Source organism: Cyrtonyx montezumae, unplaced genomic scaffold (assembly GCF_038088225.1).
Source record: "Cyrtonyx montezumae isolate F1298 unplaced genomic scaffold, pur_monq_1.0 scaffold_0, whole genome shotgun sequence".
Classification (NCBI taxonomy): Eukaryota; Metazoa; Chordata; class Aves; order Galliformes; family Odontophoridae; genus Cyrtonyx; species Cyrtonyx montezumae.
Genome location: NW_027071824.1, coordinates 22,676,263 through 22,700,745, shown reverse-complemented (window position 1 = coordinate 22,700,745; position 24,483 = coordinate 22,676,263).

The window sequence follows — 24,483 nt, the reverse complement described above, 5'->3', positions numbered from 1 at the left end:
CTGATATTACTACAGAACACTGTAAAAGGGAGGAAATCCAAACTAATATTGTAGACACATAGTCATAGACAGTCTTTGCACATAATTACTTTGGTTTATCTTCCAAACTGATTCTTCTAAAACCTTTTCCTCCCAATTTTAAAGTCACTATGCTTCCAAAACAGTTGTATAGGACTTTTCATTGTTTCTAGCAAAACTAGTAGAAAGAGAATTATTTATATAGCAAGGAGTAGCAAACACATACTCTTTGAAAACTTCAAGATCAATCATCCAAAAATATAACCTGCACTTTAAAGGTAAAGTTTCTTAGGAACTGCATGAATTGGCAAAATGCTGATTTGTCTCTGCTGCAATCACTTCTTCCAGCTCATTTGATACTCTACAGAATTTCCTCACAGTGTTCTCTGTCTAAGAACTGGACTCAATCAATCTCAATCAATTTCCATTAGTGAGAAAGCTGTCTTAAAAAAATAATACTAAAAAAATAAAAAAAAATCCCTGTCTTAACTCACCATAGAAGAAACACCATTTTACTTGTTTTAAATCTGTCAAAAACTGAAATTCTTGCTGGCTTAAGAAGAACAAGTAATTGAGGTGAAGAACTGCTAAGGATATGTGAATGGATAGCTGTCTCTAAGCGAAGTTATACTCTTCCAAAAATTAACTTTTCTGTTCTCAAAAACCAAATTGATGAACTTCTTATTTTCAAGGTGCTTTTCAAAACATGTTGATCTCACGGTGCCTGTTCACCAATGGAGATGAACTAGGTTGACCTTGGCTGACAGATGCCCACCTAGCTACTCTCTTACTCCCTCTCCTTGGCAGGCCAGAAGGAAAAATAAAGCAAAAAGCTCATGGTTTGAAGTAAGGACAAAGAGATCCTTCATGAATTACATTCATGGACAAAACAGGTTCAACCTAGGGAAAAATGACTCTATTTCTTGATAAATTAAGTTAGATTTGAACAGTGAGAAATAAAGACAAAAATTACAAACACTTCCCCCTACCACTCATAGATTTTTTTCTTTTTTTTTTTTTTCCCCAGCCTCAAAATCGTCCCTTCATCTCCCATTTATCTACCTTCTCCCCTATGCACCAAATAGCACAGAAGGTTGAGGAATCTGAATTGCTCTCTTCCTCACTATTTTCCCCTTCTCCAATGTGAGTCCTCTCTATGGGCTGTGATAATTCAGGGTAAACCTGCTACAGAATGGGCTAACTCTTCATGGGCTGCAGTATCTTCACATCCACTTGCTGCAATGTGTGGTCCTTGTTATGCTGCAGCATGGATATCTGCTCTGCCATGGCTGCAGGAAAATATCTGCTCTGACAAGATGTCTTCCTTGGGCAACAGAGACTCTGCTCTGGCTCCTGGAGCATTTCCCTCCTCTCCTCTGGCAGTGTGTCCTGCAGTATTCTGTCCTGCAGTTGGACTGAGGCACCAGCCTGAATTTGATTTGTCTGTCATGGGGCCACCTCTTTGCCAGCATCTCATCATGTAAAGCCAAAATTAAAGAGAGACTCCTAAATGCTCAATTTGACACATCTGCTTACGACTGCATGGTCCAGTGGCTTTTCTATATCCTCTAATTCTTAAAAGCATTTGAAATATGATACACAGATTTTAATGAGGAAAAGGTGTCTAGATATTCTCAAGTAACGGAACTTGGTCCACAAGTGTCTGTTTTGCAATAGATATTTGGACTATCTATTGGAATTTGTTTTTATAATTTAGTATCAGTTAAAATAAGAATCTCAAGAGCTAAACCTTGCCAACCTCAGTAATCTGATAGACTTTTATAAGTTTAAAATATTTGGTCTTAAATGTTAGGAAATTTATGCTGAGCAAAATCATCTGCCTCTGATGTCTGCCCCAGAAGACTCTCTTACAAGTGCAACTTTACTGTGTCACCTTTTATGTCTGATTGATAGCCTTCTGGTAAGTCAGAGTCTAAGATTAATGATTGAGATCCCTAGTCTTGGTCACCTGTTTCCCAAGAAGGACTCCAATTTGAATTATGGAGGTTAAAAAAAGAAAATATTTTTCTTGTCTTGCAGTGACTGAAAGGTCATTCTTGAGCACAAATGGTTTAAATAATTTATTGTGAGTTACCAAGTCAGAACAGTTACTGATCTGTCTTTCACTGCAGTTATGTTGTATTTTCTTAACTGTGTTTTTTATTCTGTAATAGAATTAAATAGCTTCCATTTTGTAGTAACCAAAAATGTTTAAGTACACTGCAACTGTGTAATGATGCATCAAATCTTTGTCTTTCATAGTCTGACTAACAGAGAAGTGCCTTTATGCTACTACCTGCTTAAAAGAAATGTTCTGCTTGGGAACAGTATGCATCTATCAGACTTGAGAGCACAATTTATTTTCTAAGTAGCTTGGGCACAGTCACTTGATTTGAGACTTCAGTGCTGATCTGCTTTTTGGACTTCTGCTTCGGCATTGAGAGTGTTCATACCTCATTAAACTTGTCTTCTTTATTTTGAATGCATCATTGTTTGATACATATGTGTCTGTTAAATCTTTTAGTAACTCTGAGAAGTTGCCTAGAAGTTAAAATCATTATCTTGGCTGCTAGAATTTCACAACTTTAATTATATATTCAAGAGAACTAAAAAAATCTTTTTTCTTTCCCTGTTTAGCTTATAATACTTATATTATGGATCATATTCCCTGGGAGAATATGAAAGTTTTACCTCTTGACAAGTGTACCTATCAAAATGTTTTTTCATTTTATTATTTTTTTGAATGCAAAATCTTCCTTTAGTAGAACTGTTAATGATTCTAGTTGCTGTGCAAAATAGCTAGAATGCTTTTCCTCTTCCCTTTGATTTCTTTCCTTGTCCTTTGACAGCGAGCAATGATTATAGACAGGAGTTAAGGTCTCATTATGAGGATAAGGCCATCAAGGCAGAATTTCTTTTGCTCAAAGAAGGAGTAGTATTAAACAATCATATAATTAACAATTAGAGGAAAAACAAATCTACATCAGAAGAGAGAGGAAGCATGGTACTCTGCTAGGGGTTGCAGAACCAGCACCCACACTGGCCATATTTTAATGATGCAGCCCACTCCTGCCTGAAGCCATAAGTTCATAAGTTCATAAGTTCATAAGTTCATAAGGTTGGAAAGGACCTATAAGATCATCTAGTCCAACCATCCTCCTATCACTATCTCTACCCAACTACTAAATTAAGTCCTTTAGCACCTCATCTAAACGCTTCTTGAACAGCGCTAGGGATGGTGCCTCAACCACCTCCCTAGGCAGGCCATTCCAGTGCCTGACCACTCTTTCAGAAAAGAAATGCTTCCTCAGGTCTAATCTAAATCTTCCCTGGCGCAACTTGTGGCCATTCCCTCTCGTCCTGTCATTACTTATCAGGGAGAAGAGGCCTACCCCCTCCTCACCACAACCCCCCTTCAGGAAGTGGTAGAGTGCAATAAGGTCTCCTCTGAGCCTCCTCTTCTCCAGACTGAACAATCCCAGCTCCCTCAGCCGCTCCTCATAAGACTTGTGCTCCAGACCCCTCACCAGTTTTGTTGCCCTTCTCTGAACACGCTCCAGGGCCTCAATGTCCTTCTTGTAGTGAGGGGCCATCAACTTCTATGTGTCTGTCTGAGCAGTCCAGAGGTCCACAGGCTGCCACAAGTTCCCACATTCCAGCTCTGCAGCCCAGCTACTCCCTCAAGTCTTTCTCCTCCTCTGTCCCACACAGTGTGTCCTGCCCAGGATGGTCTGGGCTCTCTTAGGGAGTTGTTCCTTCAGCAGGGCAAGAGGTAGAAGCTGGACATGAGCAAGCAAAGTGAAAGAATATGGGAAATCACAACACTGAATGGAAGCAATGGGAAAAAAAAAAATTTTAAAAACAGAAGTGCTGCTCCTACAATGTGTGTACACTCAAGCTGTACTTCTGCTGGCCATTAATGGGAAGCAGAGGAGAGCTGAGGTATGTTCATGCTTTTGTTGTTAAGAAATGTATCTTAATTTCTGCATGCCTTACTGTTAAATCTGCTGTTATTATTATATTCATTTCAAAATTTGGGAATAATGATATTGAGCTTACAAAGGATTCAGAAAAATTAATTAATTGAAATTCAAGTGCTACAGAAATCCAATAATTATGTTACAATAAGCCTGAACTGGAATTTCTGTTATGAGTAGGCCAGCTTTATGTAGACAATATGTTTTTCTGTTAGTCTGTGTTTACCTCACACACAAACTTTCAGATGTTATATTCAATGTTACTTGAAATGTTCTATCATTTTGGAAATTTATGAACCACTTGCATAATCATTCAGCATTCTCTGAAACTGTTGTGCAATCTGAATATAAGGTATTCTCTAGTTCTATTAAACAGTAGAAAACTCCTCAAAATTTGCCTTCTTTCTTTCAAGTGTGCTTTCTTGGTTGGCCTTAGTGACAACCATGATCATCTGCCAATTAAGCTGTTTTGATTTTGCTTGCACAATGAGAATGACCTGGCTTTATGGAGCACTGTATGGTTTGCATTGATTTACATCATAAAAAAACACACAGATGAAATGCAGTGTGAGCAGATTGTGCCAGACTGTCTTGATCCCTTATTTTGGACAAGATAAATACTTCTCTTGACAAGGATAACTCCACAGATTTGATCTCTTTGGAGCTCAGTAAAGCTTTTGGCATAGTGACACATGGGGAATTGTTCACTAAGCTGAAGAGGATGAGGATTAGTAAAATAATGTAAATACAGTAGGGCATAGGCCAAATGGGGGACAATGAGGTGCTTTATGCTGACAGTCAACTAGATGGATGGATGCTGCTGGTGTACTTCCTCAGGGATCAGCAGCCCTTCATCCTTGGATGAAGGGAGGGACCTGCCAGTGGGGCTTCTGGGAGGCGAAACTTGGGAGCACTGCCAACACTGACCAATGAGTGCCTGATAACCATGTGAGAAGCAACTATGAGGGCATGGTAGAATACAACGTGGGAAATATAACAAGGCTAAATGGTGTAATTCCTGCAGGAGGTAGATACAGGAATTTCTGCCATGGGTTGGGATTATCATCTGGAAACAGGGCAAAGCAAATTAAATCCTTTCTGGTACAATTTGGCCAGAGGTTAACTGCTAGTCAGGAATGTGATGGAGCAGTGACAATGGCAAAGCACACTAACTTGCAGTTCAAGGCCCTCTCACCCCTTCTGAGCCCTTTATAACTTTATATTTAATACCTCATCTAAAATAGGTGTGTAATTCCACTCATACTAAAGGAAGCTCAATTCAAAGTAAAGAGGATATGCAGAAGACAGATTGGATTAGCAGAAAAAAATAGAGGGCCAATGTTATAAAATAGAAGGCTAGGAGAGAATAAGTTTAGCTTTTGCAAAAGGGAAGGTATGAAAGGGATATCATAAAAATCTTAAAACATCTGAGAGTGGTGAGCTAGCTGAAGTCAAGGCCAGTATTTTCAGGAAAGATAAATGGATATAAAGTACTCTGAAATAAATTGAGGAGTAAAATTAGAAGTTCCTAACTGTTACAGAAATGAGGTTCCGATGTCCCAGAGGAGCAAAAAGGAAGCAGGAAAAATTAAAACATGATGTTAATCATCTGAACTTCTGAATGAAACTAAGCAACCTGATCCAATGTGATGAAGGACCTACAGATGAGGAAGTGGCATTGCCCAAAAAGGTCCTACAAGGAAAACTTTGAGGACTGCTTAACTGAGATAACCGAATTGATTTCCTGCAGAGCTCACTTGGGTTTTAGCTGGAAACACAAAACCACAATGAGGATGACTGCCCTGGTTCTTTGGTCAGCAGTAGCATGTACATGGGCATGAAAAGTGTAGGAGGCCAAGGACATGGAATCAGCATTAACAGTGATCAGGCTGCAAATTCAGTGGTCCTTAATGTATAACAGAAAGGGCACACTGAGCATTCACTTATTTAGTTGTCTACTGTCTTTCCTCACCTTCTTTGCAGCGCTATTCTCTGTGAGAACTTACAAGGCCACAATAAGTGGGTATTGATCCCCAAGGGAGTCCCATATGTGGTCCTATGCTGGGCAGCAGGAAGAGAAATAAACCAAGTCATTGAGAGGTGTGCAACCTGTGATTACAGACTTGCTTCTTATTCCCACAGACAACTCAAGACAAAATAGCCCAGTAACGTTGTCTACTTTAAAACTTATTCTTCTAATTAATCTTGACCTCTGTGACTTCTTCAGAACATATTGTGAAAACCTATCTCAAGTCCCAGATCTGTTTGAACCTCTGATCTCTGGTCAGCAAAGATCTTGTTAAAGTCAATTGATTTTCTTTTTTTCTGCAAAAGATATTATTTAGAAGTGTCACTGCAACATTTATTCCCTTACCTTAGGCTTTCCTGAACAGTTCCTTGAATCTCTTGACACTTATTTCTTTACACAAGACATTATCCAATGAATGTTTTCTAGGATCATCGATTTTAATGTGTACATGGTTTTTTTAAAGGCTCATTTTGCATGACTCAAGGTTAAACATATTTATTACAGAGTTGAACTAGGCAACTGTGCTCTGATTTATGAAGTATTGATAGATATTTAAACACAAGGCAAATTCAAAGGCAAGCTGATCTCAGCTTGCGATGAATTTTATAAAACCCCACAGTTGTCTAAAATACATTCTGCTTCATATGCATACATGATTTTTGCCACAACCTCAGACACTAATGAGGTTGTCATAGACACAAAGCTATGTATTTTTGACCCTGCTCTAATCATACCACGATTTATCATTCCTGTCTCTTTCCCCCTGTATGAATGGTTTCTGTGTTAATACATTAACCACCTCCACCTGTGATCAGCTTAGCTATATTTTGTATGCACCCCACTGGTAAGCGCTTAAACAAATGCAATAGCTACTGTGAGAGACAAAGGAGAAATGGCTATCAAATTATCTAAGAATATTTTCAGCAGCATAAAAAGAAATGTGGTATTTCAAATTCAATGTTAGAAACTGCAGAAGCACCCTGGGAGGGTACCCCATTTGGCTGGGTACAGCTGGGTGCAGAGGCTCAGGGTGCAGAGGCCCAAAGGGCAGCCACACTCTCAAGGGCCATCCAAATCAGCTCCATCAGCACTTTGAACCTTACATGATGTTAAAGGGCATGGTGTGATTTCTGGTGGTGTTTTTAGATGCATGGTGAAGGGGAAAATATAGACAGTAAATCAAATGGATGCAGAGCTGGAGAAGAGAGGAATCTTTTCATGCCAAAAATTCTAGATTTTTTGCATGTAAGTTTTATTTTAATTATTATTATTTTACTTCTAGTCTCAGTGGAATTCAGGATATTATGAATTTTTCATTGAATTCATGGTAAAACAGCACATTTGCTAGGTATATGAAAATATAGTACTGTAAGTATCACATATCCTTTCACTGACTCTGATTCTAACCAATTTTTGTGAGGATCATGCAGCTCATGTCCCAAGAATATCCCAGAATTGCTCACCACAGTGTAGGCTAAGGTGACTCCATATTTGTAATACATCTCCTTGCAGACAATGCAATTTGTAGAGAATCAAACCCTCCCAAGCATCAGTTAGTGTTTCCTTTGTATTTTCCAGTGTGCCACTTTGTAAATTTCGTTGCTACATGTATCCAAGAAGTCAACAGAGGAACATGTTGCCTTCATACACGGGCCAACACGGACCTTTGTGCTGCAGAATTCTCCACGTGAACAACGCTGACCACAAACACAAGCTCTAAAGTCTGAGCTTTCTCTGCGTTGAAAGATTTCAAGTTGCATTTATTCATCTTTTATGAAAGAAGAGACACAGAAGTGCACGACATCTCAATCTGTGGAAATAATTCAGCACACACATCTCCAGGATCTTCTAAAATGGGCAAGATTCCCTGTAACTTTCTGGTCCAGCGCACTCAAATTACACGTGAGCATCCATTAATGAATTATTTGTCTTACTGCAAGCTTGTGACATGCCCAGATTAACTGGAAGGGGATAATATTTCAAGGATATCTGTTGAAAGTTATCTAGAAATGGATCAATACCGCATTAAGCCATGCTATGGAGCTGTATGGTAATGCCATATGCTGTATTAAAATAAATATTGAATATGCAACCGGGAATTATCTACTTTCCACAGACAGGACTACAGTCTTCGAGCTGCTCATCTATTTCAGTTAAAACTAAGAGAAAGAAAGGGAAGATGCCGCAGCCTAATGGAACGGTTCCCCTCGTCTTCTCTTTTGTGTGACCCGTTTTTACTTCGCCGGCTGCTCTCAGGAACCGGAGCCGCCGCTCGCACGCCTCTGCTCCGCTCTACCCCGTGCCGGACCCGGCCGGGGCGCTGCGGTCAGCCGGCACCGCGCCTCCGAGCCTCCGCCCGGCGGCCACAGCGCGCCCGCTGCCCGCTCGCGGGGCTCCGCCGGGGCACCCGCCCGGGCCGGGCCGGGCCGGGGGCGGTGGGCGGAGCAGTGCCCCGTGAGGTCAGCGCCGGACGGGCCAATGAGCGACGCGGCGGAGCCAGGGCGCCCCTCGTGTGGCGGCTGCATGGGGAGGGCGGCGGCGGTAGCAGAAGCGGCGGCGGCGGTGCGAGGGGTCCTGCTTCGCCTCCGCCCACCCGGGGGCCGAGACTAGGGTGTGGCCGGTGCCCCGCCCGGCACAGGTGCGGCGAGGAGGGTGGGTGTACCTTGAAGCGTGGAGCGGAGCGCCCGTGTCTTGCCCCGCTGCCCTTCTCGCGGCGGCGCCCGGTGGGGATGTGCCGGCCGCCGGGGGCGCGCCGCCCGTGGGAAGCGCGCTGCTAACGCCACCTGGGCGCTGCGGGAGTGCCCGGAGAGAAGCAAAGCGGAGCGGGCGGTGTTGAGGAATCGCCGAGAGTGAAGCAGGTAGGAAGCCGAGCGCCGGTTCGGGAGGGTCTTAGCGCTCTGCTTTGGTTTTAATTCCTCCTGCAGAAGAGCGAACGGGTAGGGAGCGCGGTGCGGCCGCCCGCGGTGAAAGTTACGGCGCCTCCACTTGCTGCCCTCCGATGTTGCGGGGTTTGGGGCTGCGCCGGAGGCGGTGGAGCGACCGCTCCCCACGGAGCGCTGCGCTCCGAGAGCGGCGAGGTCAGGCGGCGGCCGCCCGCACTGCCCCTCCGTGGGCTCGCCCCTCCCGCGGGGATCGTGGGTCTACACCGCAGCCCTCCCGTGCCGTCCTGTCCCGCGACGGGTGCCTGCGTTGCACTGCATAGCTCGACGTGCCGTCCGCTGCCTGCCGGGTGCGCCGCTGCCCTGGCTGGGGCTGCTTCCGCGGCTCCGTTCTTCCCACCCGGCTCCCTGTCCGGGCGTGGGCTTTGCTGCAGCTCCGCTTCCCGTGGGTAGGGTGCCGGGTGTTGGGGCAGAGCCCGGGTGCTCGCTTAAAGCCGGAGCCTGTTCACTGATCTGTGTGAGCGTTGGGGGCAGAGAAACCCGACTGCCCTCACGTGTGCGGGGCGATAGAGCTGCTGCGTTGGGTTTCTGTATCGATTCACGGGGTGCTGTTCGCCTGGGATTACTTCTGGAAAAATGCAAATCCCAGCAAATATCTGTGCTGACCATATATAGAAATAGTCGCAGGCAGAGGAACTGTAACTTTGGTATTACTGACACACGTTGAGAAACTTTAAAAGAAAAAAAAGGGGGGGGGGTTTGAGGGCAAATAAAAGCCAGGTCAACTCCTGAGAATGGCTTTGCTGGAGCGATGTATACTCCCGTGTTTATACACCACACTGACTCGTATTTATTTATTTTCTTTTAACTTATGCTTATGTACATTCTGCAAAGTCAGTGAATGGCCTATTGGTTTTCCTTCCTCTGCTGCTGTGTATTTAATTTGACAGCATGTAGTCTGCTGCCTTATGGTGGGACTGGGGCTGCAGTAGGTAACGCTGCTTTGGCAGAACGGAAGCCCTGTTCGGTGACTTTCTACACGGATGTGAGCTGGTGACCTGTGTGATAGCAGTTTTCCATGGCATGGGGAAAGTATTGAATGGATTGCTTGTGTTGTGTGTCCCAGAAAGTTTTTGTGGTTCTCTTTCTTGTTTCTTTTTCAGTAGTTCTGTTATCGCATGAAGCTTTTACACACACAGTATTACCCTGTAGAGGAATATGGTGATTACGTTGTATAGTTGAATCTGAATCTCACCCGAAGTGACGTGTTCTTATCTTAGTGCCATTCACCTGTTAGCAGGATAACTTCAGCTTTAGGGAAGAAGAATCACTTGACTTGAACTGAAACACCGCAAACTGTTTTCTTAGGCAATTCAGGGCGTTGCAATCCTGCTGAATCTTAGCAGCAAAGCAATACAATGCTCCAGGGATAATCCAGTATGAAATTTGTCTGAATTGCTGCCAGCTCTATCAAAACAGGTTGCACATTTTATTCTTCTCTTTTACAGCTGCGTGCTGTCGCCAAATGCAGAAATTGGTTTGTTTCATTTGGAAGCGATAGAACCTAACTTATTACCAAAGCGGTTGTGAGCTGCAATGCCATGTCATTCTTAAGTAGATGCACTGCAACTTTCTGGAGCAGCTGATTACCTACTTTATACTGCGTATCTGGATACTGTCAAGTACAATCTACTTTAATTTATTTTACTGAAGGAAATTTAAAGTTCATCTTACTGTTGGCAATATATTAATAAATTGTTGGATGCAGGCTGCGTTCTAGAGCTGGAGTCTCAGAAGCAGATTTTTGTGGTGAAAAAATTCAGTTTTCATGTGACTGCATGAAAGATCACAAATACACTGCTCAGTGGTGTCTGAAATTTCACTTCTAAATAGGAATGTAAAGGCTTCAAATCTCTTGGTTACTTTGTAAGCTGAAAAACTATTCCACTTACTCCTCTTTTTAATTCTAGAGCTATAGTTACTGCTTTAAACACTTCCCTTCTCTCTCTCAATCAGTGCTTGTATTTCAGTTTTGGGGCTGCAAATGATTTCAGAACCAAATCCTGAAATGCAAAAGAAAAAAAAAAATCGTTTTATTTGATAGAAATTTCCAAAGTGATGGATCTTATGTTCGTGCCTTCCTCCCTCCCTCATTCTTGCTCCCAGCAGACAGAAAGCTGCATGCCTTCTTGTAGTGTTGACAGTTACTGTGCTTATGCATGTTATGTGACTGGAGAAGGAAGGGGAAGAGTGCAAAAGGTGCTGGACACTGGAAGAAAATTTAAAGTGATCTGGATGGTGGTAATTAATTTTGGTCATTATGAAATAAGTCTTGTTTGCCATGAAGAGATTGTACTCCCAGCAGACAGTGCTTGAGGATGAGACAAAGTATCTGTGAGGAATGTGAAAGCAAGGAAAGCTCTGCTCTGTGCATGGATATGCATGCTTGCTGAGTTGAGTACGTAATATGATAGAACAGTTTACTGATTTTATTAGTATCTCTTACTGTAGCGACAGTTTCTCTTTTAATAAAGACGTATAATTAGGCTTTAAAATAGGGAGCAGTATGGAACCATATGTGGGGGAGGATACACAGTGCCACCACCACTAGTACCTTCAGCTATTTTTAAATGCCTTTGTTTGTGCATGTGTAACAAGTGTTTAAATACAAGCTAGAATGAAAAGGAAGAGCCTGTTAACCCCACAAGTGGTCTGTTCTGCACATTCATTCACTGAGATTGCTGCATCCTCCCTGCCCTCATTCTGTTTACCTTCCCAGAACAGCCTTGTGCCTGGCTGCTGGCACAGGTGAGGCTGTCACCTCCAGCTGGCAGGTGACTGACTGCATGTCAGCCACACCTCTGTGCAGACAGTGACTCCATCCACCCAACACACAGCGCTGTAGAATGCATGGTGAAGTATGTTCCTGGGGATAGAAAGTAGAATAAGGGAGTTATATTTATATTTAATCTAAGTCCTGTATGCAATATTTAGATTGGGAATTTTTTTCTTTTTGTCTGTTTTGTTTTTGGGGGAGAATACGTGCATGATGCACTTGTTATGCCTTGATTGATGCTGTTGCAACACAGCCTGCATGCAAGGCTGACCAGGAGCCTCAGCAAAGGCAGGGAAAGCACTTATCCTGAGTATAACCTGTTGCAATTGCCATGCACAAAATTGAGGATGGAGGGTTAACCCCCTCATCTATTTTGTGTATGTGGTTACATGGTGGAGGGATCAATTAAAGTGTAAAGGAAGGCAGGCTTAAGTGAATTGCTTAATTAAATGTTCGCAAACTGAATGCAAGAGGTTTACTGTGGCTGGAAGATCTTTTCCAAGAAGGGGAGGGGGGAACCTGAAATATGTAATTTATATTATAAGTGATAAATATTCAATTACTGAAATGAGAGCTAGGGGCAGTTTGGTACTCACGTAAATTAGCTTCAATTGAGATAGGTATAGAGAAACATTTGAGAGTATAACTACAACATAGATTATGGGAAAATGCTGCTGCTGATCAGTGTTCTTACCTTTCCTACTGGCTCCTGTGCTTTCTTTCTAAAGCTGGGATAAACAGGAATTGAACTGTTTAATTTAGAAAACCTTCATAAACCAGCTCTCACGTTTTGCTCTCTAAGTCAGCTCAATGTGCCAGGGCAGACCCATGTCACTGAGCTCTGTACCCCTTTATGTTCAATCCCTTGCCTGGCTCCTGACGTGAGCTTGTACCTGGTGTTGGTGCCAGTTTTTAGCACGTTGTTGTCAGGCAATGAATGCTATTCAGGGTGGTCAGGTTACTTTTAACAATTTAGAATTACACTCAAAAATGAGTGTTTTGGATTTTTTCTTTTTCTTTTTTTTTTTTTACTGAGAAGTCAGTGTGATGACATGCAAGGATAATCTGGTGTGTGTAGTCAATAATCTGACTTCGTGCACCCTCAGTAGGAGGAACAGAGAATTCATCACATGAAGAACTTCATAATGTGCAGAAGTGAGAGGTTTCCCTCTTTTTCCATCCTCTATGAATTTATAAACAAATGGAGTGGGTAAGGAATATATTTTTATATAAATATTTATACATATTTCTAACTCACTTCCTATTTGTTTATATATAAATATAAACAAGAGGCATATTTACAAAACATATACGTTTTGTGTGTGTATAGATATAATTGTTTAGAGTTTCTGTGATAGTGCTCTGGTATGCTTTGCTTTTGGTAAATAGAATAACTGATCATAAACACTGAGATTAGGTCAAAACATTTCTAGTTGTGTTGTTTGACCATTTCTCTAGCAGTGCTCATGTATCCCATTCTGTCCATTACTACCTTCCTTGTAAACACTGTTTATGATGAAGCTGAAGATTGAGAGCATTGCATGAGCCCTAGAGTTCTATTGTGTGGAATAAAGGAATCTCTTCACTGGCCAGTTCTGCAGATCTTCACAGCACACATTGTCCCACAGACCCTTACTCCCCTTACTTGTCCTTCTAAGTAGGAGGTGACCCCTCCAGCATCCAGGACTCCTGGTTTTTGAGAGATCTTAGCATTTCTGCATGAAGGACAGAAGTATCATCTGCAGGAAATAACCCTGATGGTTTTGAAGGGAAATATGCTTGTAATGTACAAGGAATCATAAAAATTGCTCTGAGGGGCAATCTGCCACTAGCCTTCAACTCCATCATTCCATTATAAAATGAGTAAATTTATTGACATCAAAAATCATGTGAGTTTCTAGGAGCAGAAAATACATTACTAAAGGAGTCATGTCACTCTTAAGAAATCTTAATAAATATGTAGAGAAGCAGCAAAGCAATTCACTGCTTTAAGCCTTGCATTATGAACAGTTATGTGAAGCCACACTGCTCTTTATAGGATTGAAATAAAAATTTAAGCCTGAAAACCAATGACAAATCTCTCAAAAAACATTAAATTCCTCATAGTGACTGGGCTGCAACAACAACAACCAATTTGGTGAGATAATAGGAGTTTCGGTGTGGAATATTCATTAGTTTTTTTGGTTTCACATGACCTGGAAAACATTTATCTGCTTCATGGCTATTACTCAGGAGTGAGAGAGCACAGGTCATTATCTTGAAGCAACACAATTGCATTCAGTAAAAATGCATAGGACATTTGTAGATGTCAAAACAAACAAACAAAAACAACTGGAAGAACACTGTCAAATCCATAGAGAGAAATATCCAATTCTCTCTCCTTATACTAATGTATTGGAGCTTATCCCACTGGATGCTGTTATCTATGGATGTGTGCACATCCTTGTGTTGTTGCATTCTCATAGGGCTTCCTGAAATTCTGCAGAGGCTGGATCCAAATGGGAACATTAAAGCAGCAACTTGTGGTGTGTTTTGAAGCATAGAATATATGCTATACGCATTTGGTATATTTGGTGACACAAATGGCTTGGTTTTATAGCTGTGAGCTTGCTGGTGGTCACCTGTTCAAATTCTTACTGCCTTCTTTTTAACCAGATGTTTTTTAACACTGTTTTTTATTTCCCTAGTAAAAATAAATAGTATTAATTCCCACTTATTTTATCATTAAGTTTTGAATCAACATATTGCTATAGCAACAAATCCTTTAGAACTTCACTGCAGACAATTAGCTGAAGAACTCAATCTCAGTGTATAACCAGGCTCAATAGTAAGAACTATTGAAAGAAAAAAGGAACTTGCTTTCAAAAAGAGGAGCTGTAATACAGGTACTTGAAGTTGTCATGGAAGAGCAGAATTTGAAGGTTTTCTGGATTATGTTCTTATTAAGCATCCACAATTTCTGCACAGAAGTTTGTGTACTTCTAACAAAATAATTACAATATGTTGTTGAATACATCATTCCATGGAGTAATCTATGGATATCTGTCATTACAATGATGTTTTGTTGTAAAATGCTGCCACTTCTCTTAAGGATGACTCCTCTTCAGTCTCGACAGTGGACGTGTGGGAAACTTTAAATTGGTTTTAGGATTAGCTGGGTATTAAACAATTCCAGTTTTTGAAGTCAGAATTATATAGTGCTTTATGTCCATTTTTTAACCAGTTGAAACATCCTTCCCTCCTTCATTAGAATAAAAAGGATTACTTTTTGATTTTTACCTTGTGATGTCTCCTGATGGACTGATAAGGGAAATCATATACATATGTATACATACCCATACAGAGGTCAGGAGGCATAAGGGGTGTGTAAGTCTCAAATAGAGAATTACAGAGGAACAGTGTGTGTGTTGGGAGGTGAGCAGAATAGAAGTGTTGGACTGTGATTAGTGTTATAGTTTGACAAACTTTGAAAGCTTATACATTTACAAGGGGAACTAAGTTTCTGAGGATGCTGATTGAGTAGAAGTAAGCTGTGAGGGTGGATGAAAGATAAGAACAAGAAAACTGTAAATTAAGGAAATGAAGGAAAGACTTGAAGCAGAGCTGGTGCTTGTAGTGGGGAAGCCTTAGAGTAATATCCTGAAAATCATGTGTATGTGTAGAACAGAGAAAAAGAGACAAATAAAGCAACCAGATTTTAGCTAGTGAAGGAAAAAACTGTGCAAGAGATCCTGGAAAGGATGTGGTAGGTTCCTGGGAAGGAAGGGAGCTGTATCTAGGCACCTGTGCTTATCAGTGAGGTGGGTGGCAGCTTCATAATAGTGATTCATTGACTGTGAAGGCTGATTCTTCTGTATATGATTAAGATGTGTCTCCTTATGCTTGGTACCCCCGTACCGGATTAGACCTTCTCTTGCTCTCCTAACCAGACTGTTAACCTTATGAGTAACAGTTGGTAAACAACAAATGATAAAAACGCTATTCCATGGAAGACCATATCTCCAAAAGTTTTCTCTCATCAGAACATCTCCTCATCTTTGATAGCCTTTCAGGCGTAATGTTGCTCTTTTCAAGCAGTACATCTAATCTCTTGATTGATCATTTTTAAAATATATTTCTCTTTTGTTGTCTGAGGAATCTTAGAATTCCATAACAAAAGCTACAGTGAAACAATGGTAAGAGTATTTTACTTACAAGATTTTTTGGGAGACAAATTGTTCTTGTAATACTTACGCAAATACTTTTTTAAAGTGCCTGCTACAGAAAGTATCTCCCAATAAACTGAGAATGAGGGAAGTCACTTTGTTAAAATGTCTTTCAAGAAGCTGTGAAGACATGAAGAATCCAAGTTGTTTGTTGTTTGTTAGGTCTGGAGCCACTGAAGTAAATTCAGGGAAATTTAAATTTAGGGGTTAGAGAGTTATTTATATTTCAAGTCAATCCAGTTACATTATACAAAAGCTAACTAGAAAAACTAAAGTTCTCACATTTCCTGTGGAAAAAGATGGAGAAGTTCACTCTCTGGATATAGGAACATCGGTCTTCTCTGGAAGGCAGATGATCTCTAGAGTCTGGATTTTTAAAGTTAATGAGGAAAGGCTTTGGAACAAACATCAGTGAGAGAACCAAAAAGGTCTATATTGAGGCAGGAAGTTGAAAGGGCTAACCTTCAAATGTGTGTGGAAGAGAATCTTATAGGAATACAGCTGAAAAGCTAAAGGGCTATGATGTATAGAAAACTGTTGCTTAAAACATAATGTTGTACAACGCAGAGAGAATCAAAAAGAAAAAGAAAAGTAGAACTTGTGAGTTGAGATCAAATGATTTACTACTAGAAAAGGAAAAGAATAATAGTTACAACTATATTTATCGCATAGAGGGAACTAATATAACCAGAGAAGAAAAAAATTTGTATCTCTTTTTCTGAAAACTGCATCTCAGTAGCTAATGGCTAGTGATAACATTGTGGGTAGAGTCATTGGTTGCCATTTAACTTGGTCTTCAGAGTGCAGTGTGATGATGGAATATATCAGCAACTTTGACGTTATTTGACATTGCTGTTGATAGACTGTCACAGGTGTGTGCCACAGCCAGATTTTTCTGTTTCAGTCATATGTGTGGTTTCCACCGAAAAAGTGGAGTGCGTAGTGAGGCTTCAAAATAAAAATAGGAGTGACTATTACTTTTCCTCCCATTCTGTATCTTCATCTAAAATATTCATCTGTTTTGTGAAAGCAAGTACACAAAAGATGCAGATACTTGTGAAGATGAACTGTGCTTTTCAGAGGAAGCAGACGGTGTTTATACTATTCACTACTGAATTAGTAATTTTCTTTCTTATTCAACTCAGTGAAAGCTGTGTTTGTTTGCTAAAGAGGATGCTAAAGAGGCAAAAAATGTGCCAGCAAATTAAAAAAAGGTTTGTAGAAATAGCAGTAAGTTTATTCATCCTTGAAAAATGGTAGGAAACCAGGAAAAGAGGAAAAATACATTCAAACCTTTCAATCAGTCTTTAGAGTGTCCAGAAAAAGATGACTTTCTGCCACAGCCAGTCTAGAAATTTCTAGCTTTCTTTTGCAACTGTGTTAGCTTGAATGTTTCCAGCTTGAGCTGAATGAGCTGAAATTTCATGGATGGATGAGCCAGAAGCAAATGTTTTCCTCCTAAGCACACTTGATTTTTCTGGGTATACAAATGCAATAAACCAAATTACAAGTTTATATGAATCTGTACAAAAACTACTGTGATTGTTTCTTCAAAGGCTGTCTAAATGCTTTCAGAGCTGATGAGATTTTTGCACTGATTTCAAGGTTTTAAACTCGTATCTTTGATTTCTGGATATCAGAATATCTGCTTATTCTGTAGGTAAAATTTTCAGTAAAGCATTCAGTCAAATCTATGTATTCATTGTATTACTGTGATTCTGAAGATTAAATTTTATCTAAGCTATGTTTCCTCCTAAATACAACCTATGTGATCAGTTGTTAAAAGTCTCCTCTTAGGAGTCATGAAGAAAAGTTTTAAAGCTGTTGACTTCTCTAGTTTGGGGAAGAAAAATGTCATTTGTCATATTCTCTTCTGCACTGTGTGGTATATTGCCATCTGTGAATAAACTATTGAAACTGAATAGATAGCATGATTCTTACTAGTGTTTTTCCCTTGCTTTCTCTCAACAACATTAGGTTACAAAAAGAAATCATGATTTCAGAAAGACGTTACTAGGAATCATAAGCAAGCATAGCATGGCTTTATTTTTATAGATTTGTTCCAAGTACTTTCTAGAATTAGGATACAAAAATAACACAAAAACACAAAAGTAGGACTTGAAACCACTCACTTAAGAAAGCATATGTTGAATTCACTGTCTAGGTATGTCATCCAGCACATAGAATTGTAATTCTTCACAGTAGTTTTTGCACTACACATGGAGATTTTTACTGCAGTTGTGAGTAAATCTGCTGCTGATGTAAGCTTCTGGTGCAGCTCTTGAATTATGAGTATGGCAAAAAATGCAACTTTAGGCACCTGAAATGGGAGAAAAAAGTTATGGTACTCCTGTAACCTGCTAGAAAGATCTGAAGGTCAGTGGAGATCCAGAATATACCAGAAGATGCTGTCATCTAAAAATACCAGATAAGTTCTCAACTGAACTTCATTTAAAATAAAATAATGTATGAAAAACATGTTCCATCTATTTTCATTTCCAAAATAGTAGCTTGCATTTCTAATTTGTTGTATTTGCAACTTAAGAAAATTTAGGTTCAAAGACAATATGATCACACGTTTACAAGAATAAAATAAATGAATGTTTTTAAAAAGTTTCTGGTGTTCTGATTACTCTTTAGCATAGATAAATGGCAAGCTACAAGATAAGACAACATTAGCATGCAGAGATCTTGTTCTTTTTATGAGTTTAAAGCTTTCAATTGTACAGTGAGCCATCAGGCAGGCCAGTGTCTTTCTCTGTGTCAGATCTCATCAACTGATTTCACTTGATACGACATATGGGTCAATTTTTATTTGTTTCTAGGCATAATGCATTTAATTTTACAACAGTCACACTTTTTTGCTTCTGCTTCCCTTAAAATAGTTAGTAGTTAGTGTTTTATAGTTGATACAGAGCTTGAAGGTTCATTAAAATAAAATATATACTTATTTTTATTAGGTGGTACTGTTTTCTTCATATGGCTTGTGTAAAGGGTTGGGTGAGAATTTATATTGTGTATTGATTTATATGACAGGAACAGTTGAATAATAAGAATGCTTGTGTTATAGCCTGCTTTGGGTTTGTGACTTACCTCACCCTGGTACTGTTCTATGTTGTACTTGTAGTCAGGTGATGTTAAGTATTGGGCAGACCACAAAACTGAAATTCAAGGTTACTAAGAATTTTCTATTAAATGTATTTGAAACATGTAGCAGAAAAGATGCTCATCATGTTTTTCTACCTCATCCAGGTTATACTCAAAAGATAAAACATTAAAAAGATGTGATTATAAATTTGATGTCTGTATGTATATACCATCTGTCTGTTTCCATGTTTGATCTGTTTCGCAAATAGTAATGGAGATGGTCCATAAGATGTGGGGTGAAACTTAGTGTAGCTGAGTTAAGGTTGTTTGCTTTTTATTTGGACAAACCTGAGTTTTAACTTGAACTTGGTTCTTACTTTTGTTCCTTTTCCAGGCTTAGACAATAGGAAATATAGTTTCCTCTACTTTGCTCAGTTTTGTTTTCTCTAACTTTTTTCAGTTTTCCAGTAGGCACAGTTCAAAGAAACCCCACTACTAAAACCATAATTCTCTCCTAGTTAAAATGGAGCACAAGTCTGAGTTTTAGAAACATGTGGCCAGGCAGTCATCTTTGCAGGAGTGAGATGGGAAGAGTGTACGTGTACGAAGCATACTTCAAGGCATGTTCTAATCAACTTAAACAAAATAAATTAAAATAAATCTCCCAAACTATTTGCAGCAGTTAGATTATATTAAATAGAATTAAAACTATAATATGTGCAGCTATTTTCATGCCAAGATAAGCTTAAGCAATATTGTTCCTCTGTTCTCAGTTCACAGTAACACGCAGGCTAGAATGCCTCACTTAAGGGTTATTTCCTTTTTGACTTCTAGTCTCCCTTTCTGTTCTCCTTCTGGTTAGCTCTGTAATTTTTCCAAATGTTCTTTTTTTTTTGTATGTATTTGCAAGTTTGGCTCAGAGACAGTAACCTGTATCTCTACCTCTATTTATATATAAATGTTCATTGAGAGGATTATAGAACTTGAACAAATATTTCAAACAGCTAAGTACGTACAGAATCCATAGGAGCAGAGGTTGCTATCCACAGCCTCAGGTAGGAATTTTTTTGTGTATGTGCACAAGTGTTAGTAGAACGTTAGTGTAAATACGTGTGAAACATTGGAGAAGCTTGAGTGAGATGGTGTGCATGTTGAAGTTCTCTAGAATAAACCCCAGTTTGTACGGTGCATGTAGAACAAAATGATTTTTTTTTGATTGGCCAGTGGAAGATAATTGTTAGAATATTGCTTTAGCAGGAGTAGGGTTAATTATGAATTTTGTGATGCCTGGGTGCTTTTTCTTTCCCCAGCAAGACTTAGACTTGAAGAATGCTAAGTGAAAGATGAGTAACATACAGAAGAGGGAGATGAGCATCTGGTCACTTCTATCAGATAAACAATTTTCAATAGTCTAATCTGTGTTTCAGTAAAGTTAATAGTTTGATACTCTACTATTTGAGTACCAAGTTTTACTTTGCTAGTAAGTCCTTTCTATCTGGATTTAATGAAATGTTAGGTTCAGTTGAACTGTTAACTGGATTTTAGAAGTATAATCTAAATATATGAATCTCCATAATGTAGTTCAGGATGCTTTAAAGTGGATAACTTATGATTAAAATTTATTATAGTTAAAGCTTTATAGTAAGTAAATGGCAGCAAAAAAAAAAAAAATCGAGTACCTGCTAGCCAGTCAAAGCTTAAGTAAATTGACATCAGTTCACTCAAATCAGAAATCAGTTGAAAAAAGATAATAAAATATGAAGTTCATTCATGAATTCATAATATCACAGGAAGATGCACAGTGTTTAACTAGTTTTTTCATCTAGTTTTACTTTCCATGCAATATCTGCACTTGCATACGAGACAGCTGTAGAAACATCACAACGTTAATGTTGAAGAACTTGATGCAAAGATATGTGGGTTTGAATTAGTTAAGTCCCGCTAGCTGTCATTACTTCTGTCAGTCTTTTTCTCCTCTAAGATGATCCTCTATTTTCTACAGAGTATCTAGTATGTGTGTAGTTGCGTTCTGCTGGCTCTCAGGATTTTCAGTAGCTGTAGCTGAAGATTTTCAGGCCTCTTGATGTGGAGGGGAAAAGAAGAATATGAAAAGACAGGTAGACAGATTATATAGAAATACTGTAACAAATGTTTTTTTAAATTTTAGCACACAGCTGGTGTCCCATGCTGCATTCCTTCTATGTTGCTATCTTTCCGAGAGGAAATTTGCCATAAGTATCTGCTGAGTATTAAAAATTTCACTTTGAAAAAGAAAGTGCTTATTCAGGTTATTCTATCTTAACCAATTTTCCTTCTCATAAGCATTGAGGTGAGAATTCATATGTCTGTATTTACAAGTTTTGGCTGCTGATCCTATAGCTCCTTCATATTGTTGTAATAATAGCAAGCCTTAAGTGCACAAAAATTCCTATGCTGCAAAGTAGCTTTATTGTGTAATGGCTTCAGTTCCTGTTCAGACACCTGAGAGAAGTAACTCTGGTCTGAGGAATTTGTTTACTATTCTTACAAAGCTTGTAAAAATTAATTAGTCAACTGACTATGGCCAAGAGAACTCTGCTGGTTTCTCTAGAGATGGCCAGTGGATCTTGGTAGTTCAGAACAGGAAACTTCTTAACTCTTTAGCTCAGATGACAAATGGGTGCACACTGTCTAGTTTTCATTAAGTTCCTGCTCTGAGATTTATCTGAGCTGTATCTCAATATGCTTGTAAGCCTGTTAAATGCTGTTTACTATCAAATTATTTATGCAAAGGGTTTCTTCTGCTAAATGGTGCTGCTTATCTCTTTGAACAAATTGTTTTTCCTATCTCTGAGGAATTGACTATATTCTGTAGCCATTGAGTCAAGGGGTCATCAACCATGGGGAAGGTTAAGTGGTGATGCCTTTTCTGGGTGCTCAGGATGGGGAAGTAGTTAAGAAGTGAGCTTCTGTGATTCCAGTTTTCCAGCCATCTGTTAAAGGTGTTTCTTTTTTTTTTTTAATTTCTGATTTGTAGGACACTTTTCACTCAACTGCAATGCTGTACGCATCAAAGCTTTCCCCAGGCTGGGTTGGTGAAAAAGTTCAATGATACATTTAAGTCAGCAGTGCTATGTATCCACTACGCTGATGTCTTATCATTAATATGAACTACGAATAGTATGATAAATATATCAGAGGAAAGTATATTGGTGAGAAGTGAGTTAAAATATATAAGGTACTGGGAGCCTTCATGTGAGGCAAAAGGGCAGAATTAGGGTTGATATTGGAAGATTATCGTTTTTTTTTTCATTATTCAGAGACATGGCATTTAGGCTATGAAGTGAAAAGCATTGTCCTTTGTAGTCAGGGATACTGCCTTAAGTGGGGTATTCTCTGGCTCCTGTTGATCACAGTGACAAGACAGTTTTGACTTATGTAGATTCAGTGCTCTCCTGCTCAATAGCTATTGCTGTAATCAGGGTGGAAAGTGTTCCTCCGTATGCTGGCACAAATAGAGCTCATTTTTTTTCCCCTCTGTTTGTCTGCTCTTTGCAGAAGGGATTCTTGCACTGGGCTGCAGTTGCTCCTCCAGAATTGCAGGAGTCTGGCAAGCCAGCAGAAAGTGAGAATGTGGGCAAGAATTGCCAGACCATCACAGTCCATTAATTTTACCTTAATTATGCTTTGGCTTATGATTAATACAGGTCATTGCTGCCTGGTCACATTGTAGATCATGCTGAATATTGTACAAAGACAAGTACAGCTCCTCTGAGTCGTTTTGACTCCTTGGCTTAAACAATCATTGTTTAAACAGGGTAAGGAAACTGTTTATTTAAAAAATATTTCCAAGAAGTCCTAATCCCCTTTTGGGGTAAATGGAAGTGTTTCTGCTCTGAGATTTCTTTTTACTGTTAAAAGTAGGCAGGTTAAATATAGGAAAGGTAATGGAAGAGCTGTTCTTCTTTCTCAGCAAATCAAAGAACAGAATTTCTTTGCACTGGGCTGACCAACTCTTTAACCCAAAGGCTAGGCAAAAGCTGCAGAGATGAGTTGACCAGTCTAAAAGCATATACATGAGGAAGAGTTGCATAGGAGAAGACATTGGATCCAGGGGTACTTAAATGTAGCCTAGCCCCTGCAAAACTTGCATTTCAAGAGGAGCATGCTTTACTAGATAAGAAAGGGAATATCATTAATTTAGGGTATATTAGTTTAGGGTAGTTTTAGAATCATTAGTTTAGGGTTCATTTACCATACAGTTCACATGCTTGGGTCTGAGGCATTTTGATCATTGTGCTATTCGTTTCCCTGGAGACTGCCCCAGATATGCAGCTTTTCTGGTCTGCAGCACCTGTAGGTTACGGTTATGCTTTGTGTAACCAGCTAGCAGTAACTTACCAGCAAATCTTTCTTTCTGTCCTTTTAGCAACTCAGATGTATAAAACAGAAATAAAACAACACAATATGGCTGTGATGAGATGGTCCAGTACCTATGTCTTATGGAAAAGAAAGAGCTACTCAGGAGTGCCTTGTGAGGTTGCTGTCCTGTTGCTTTGACCCTAATGTCACCACAGACTACCAAGCAGTTTGCCAAGCACATGCTTTGTGTTCTAGTGTCTTAAAGGGAGCTGTTGCAACTTGTGACATGTGACTACAAAACACAGCAATTCTGGAGCTGCTTTGGGTAGTCTGCCCTGCCAGAGAGGAAGTAAAGCTGTGGCCAGCAGTCTCTTCATTCATTGTTCATAGTCTTTTGAAAAAATCCTGTAATCTGAATCTTAAAGTTGTTCTTGGGAAGTTGAGAATGCATGCATGAGCCCACAGGTTCAATTCTCCCCTACCTCGGAGTTACCATTCAGCCTGAGTGATAATTGTAAGCCATGAACATGGACTTTTCTTTCAGATCTGTCTACTCTGGTAAATTGAGTATAACAGACTCTTCTGCCAGATGATTATTCAGTCTGGTCTCTTTTTTTGCCCAAAAAACAACCCTACCTCAAACAGTAGTAATTCAGATTGAACTAAAAAATAAACTGTCTTCACAGTTCTATTTAAAAACCAAAAGATTAATGCTTGCAAGTAACTTGTGTGTTTATACAATAAACAATGCAGAAGGATTAAAAGCTGGGTCACTTTGTGACATAAAGCAAATTAAAATATTTACAGGCAAAGCCATTGCAAAAAACATTTAGGTAAAGCCCTTTATCTGTAGTCTTAATGAAGGTTCTTTTCTTAAGAGTATTTGGTTTACTGGCACTTTCTTTCCAGGGTAATGAAGAAGGCAATAAATGTGTGTATGTTAATACAGGTCTGCAACCACTGCTCTTGCTCTAGGATTGTAAGAGTCTGGCAGGAACTTTCATAAATGGCGACTGCTGCTTGTCCGTTTTAGTTAAATGTGAATAGATGAGCTACGTTTCTGGAAGCTCAAAATATCTCTTGACTTCATGTACAGTTCTATGAGAGGCTT